Genomic DNA, 3,538 nt, shown 5'->3' with positions numbered 1-3,538 from the left:
CATCGCATGTTTCATTACTTGCCTCTTTTCCTTTGTTCCTTCCCCTTTAAACCACTTGTATATGGTTAATTCTGGCACATTCCTTGTTGTTGGCATAGATTCTACTCAGAACTGGAATCTTGTCATTGTCGTTCCTGCCTCTGATCAGGAGAGTACTGTGCCTGGAGGATTAAACCTGTTTCCTATCATTTCTGGATGTTGCTTTTATTTGGATTTTACAATTTTTTAGCCATGATTTGTTTAATCAGGCTGGATGTAACCATAGTGCGTATAATCAGCAAGAAAACCAATACTTATAAAAATGTGTGGACTGCGGTACACCGCACTGCCACTGTACCAAATAGCTCTGGGGGACAACCTACATTGTCCACCAGAGTCACAAGAATTGAAAGACCCCAACTTATAACACATAAAAGCAATGACTGGAACTTTTGGATGCTTGGGACAATGCCAGATGGGGTGATAGATGGCCGAACATTTCTCCACACTAATGGCAGTAGAAACATAGCAGCATAGTTTCCAAGGCGGAGTATGATCTCCAGTGCAAACACTACCGTCAATGGGTCCGCTGCTGGTTTTTGTTTTAAAAAACAGAAGGATGGTGATGCACATCACCACAGAGATGAAGATGAGATAGATTAAGTCAGTGCCAGCAAGGTTGATGATGTATATGGTGTACTTAGTTCTTTAGATTTTAAAACATAGATACCAGAAGACCAAACTGTTTCAAATAATCCCAAAGAAGCAGATAAAGAAAATGAAACCAGCTGCAATGATGAGACTGGTGGCAGATTCCATTACTAGATTGTCTTCCTTTGTCTCAATAAAACCTAGAGCATTGGTGCTGTTACCCGGAATGCTTCCCGTATCTGCCATGGTGGCGTCTTTAAGTGCCCTATTGGGAAAGAAGATGAAACTCTTTTTAGTTGAAAGAATATTAATTTCAATAACAACTCAATGAAAAGGTCATGTACGAATTTTGGGAATTTGGTGGCATGCAAAGTAATATACCAATCATAAAAGCAGGGAAACAGGCTGTAGTGTCTTGGTTCTGTGTGCTAATGTGGAGTGCTGCTCCTAGTTGCTAGGTGCTCGCTCTAGAACATAGAACCTGGGTGTTGTCTAGCGACATTTGTATTGCCAGTTGTCAGTTGCTTCGTTTGGTGCTGGACGGGGTCTCCATTACCCTAGTCTTAATAAAGACTACTTCAACACTTCAACAGTCTCCTGGTCTCATCATTCCTGTGCTGACGCTGATCCTACATTTGGCAACGAGGATGGGATAAAGAAACCCAGGAGACCTCAACACACCATACCGATGAGTAATGCGTGCATTTAAAATCTAATGTCTGCCGCACCTAAGCTGCTTCGCATTTCTAAAGCCTGGCACATCTAAGTTGCTTCGTGGGGAGTGGGCAAGCGGTATCCTGGTTTGAAACTGAGGGAACTGGTGGTCTATTTACTTAAAAATCTTACTCACCGGAGTTTTTGCGTGCACACCAATTACCCACGTGCACACCAAGTGCGCGAAGTCTTCATTGATGTAGAGCAGCGCTCCCTGGCAACGAGTGATTGCACTTGCTGTGCACATGCCAAGCGTGTGAGTGCTTCCCTGACGACCAACGGTGCTTTTCGACAGCGAAGCGTTGCGCATGTGACCAGCACCCACCTGGACGTCTGACATCACCTGGTCTCTGCATCAGACACATCTCGCATCATCTTTGATTGGGCAAGTCCCAATCACCTCAAGGTTGTTGTCCGCGTTGATGCTCACAGCTTCGTCTGACAGTCCTCACCTGGTGCTTGTTGTGTGCACTGATGCGCACAGCTTTGCCTGCCAATTTTAAAGGGAACTTGGTGTTACATTTTACAATCACCTCAAGTTTTTTGTGTGCGCTAACGCGCACAGCTTTATCTACCAGTCTTCAAGTGGAGAACATTATGTGCGCTGCTACACACAGCGTTGCCTACCAGTTTTGCAATCTTCTTATGTTCATTGTGTGCGCTGATGCGCACAGCCTTATTTAGTAATCTTCACATAGTGCTCGTTTTGTGCGCTGATGCGCACAGCTTTGCCCGCCAGTCTTGACATTTTACCTCATTTGGAGTTCATTGTGTTGGCTGATTTGCACAGCTTTGTCTACCTGCTATTTCATCACTGCCACACACTGTCAGTTTATTCACCCTGTGATCATTTCCACTTATTAGCCAAATTGTCTGACACTCATCTCACACTGCGCTGATACACACAGCTTATCGATTTTTGTGTATCCTGGAGTTCATATTGTATGCTGTTTCAATAGGGTGTTAATTTCCCTATTTGGGTCTTAATAATGCAGAATGTGCCTGCTCCTCCCTTTTTCTATCTTCACCAGGTGAACCAGTCTTAGCCTGGGTTAAGTGGAAGAAAGCTTTTACTCACTATGCAAGAGCGTGTGGGACATCACTCAGTGCCGAGAGGAAAACATCCCTTTTAATGCACTGTTTAAGTTCAGAGGGACAAGAAGTATTTGAGCATCTTCCTGAACTCTCTGATAGTGATGCTACAGGTTTAAACGAGTTTGAAGTCTGTATAAAGAAATTAGACTTGCACTATTTGCCACAGGTGAGCACAGTTCTTGAGAGGTATCACTTTTGTAGGAGGATGCAAAGACAAGACGAGTCTGTGGAACAATATATTACTGACTTGCTCAAATTGGCTTCAACATGCAACTTTGGGGCTTCGTTGGAGGAACGTCTCAGGGACCAAGTAATGTTGGGTTGCAGCATTGATAAAGCACGGGACAGTCTTTGGCAAAAGGATAACCCTTCATTACCCAAGTTGCTCACTATAGCAAAAACTATTGAACATTCTAAGGCCTGTGTGGAAACAATTCGCAAGATTACACCCCAGAGTTCGACTGAGGGTAGTGTATTGAAAGTAGATGAAGAAAAGGTTGTCAAAAATAAAACGCCAGCAAAGGTAGAAAATAAAATGTTTGCAAAGGTAGAGAACAGGTCTTTCAAAACGTTCCCAAGAAAATGTTTCAGATGTCGTAACACTGGCCACATGGCAAACTTTAAGGGGTGTCCTGGCTGGAAGGTTACATGCAGCAACTGTGGGCGCAAGGGTCACTTTACAAAATGTTTTAAATCCGGTAAAGATCAAAAGAAAGTTAGGGAAGTGGATCTATATGAAAGTGAAGGTGAACTTGAGGAAGTGAACATTTGTCAGGTCAAGGAATCTACTGGTGACGGCCCAATGGAGGTGGTGCTGGTCAATGGTGCACCAATAAAGATGCTTTTTGATTCTGGAGCCAAGGTGACTTTAACTCCCAGGTCTTTCTTTGACCAATATCTGGTTAAGACGGTTAAGTTGTTAAGACCAGATATAAAACCGAGAGAGTATGGAGGAGAAATTACTGACCTTCTAGGCTATTTTTGGGGCACTATCGATTTTAAGGGAAGGATCATCCCAGGGAGAGTGTATGTGTCCATGAAGGGTGATTCCCTCATAAGCTGGTTTCATCAGCGTGATTTACGGGTGTTCCTGGATCCC

The 3,538-nt window shown here is 43.6% G+C and overlaps 1 pseudogene; it reads right to left on the bottom strand.

Annotated features, from left to right (window-relative positions):
* Positions 1-215: 215 nt before the first annotated feature.
* On the bottom strand, positions 216-888 carry LOC146854010 (mas-related G protein-coupled receptor member H-like; annotated as a pseudogene).
* Between the last annotated feature and the right edge of the window lie 2,650 nt (positions 889-3,538).

Source organism: Triturus cristatus, chromosome 4_1, assembly GCF_964204655.1.
Source record: "Triturus cristatus chromosome 4_1, aTriCri1.1, whole genome shotgun sequence".
In the NCBI taxonomy this organism is placed as follows: domain Eukaryota; kingdom Metazoa; phylum Chordata; class Amphibia; order Caudata; family Salamandridae; genus Triturus; species Triturus cristatus.
Note: the sequence above shows the minus strand (reverse complement) of the source record. Positions and strands in the feature narration are given on the sequence as shown.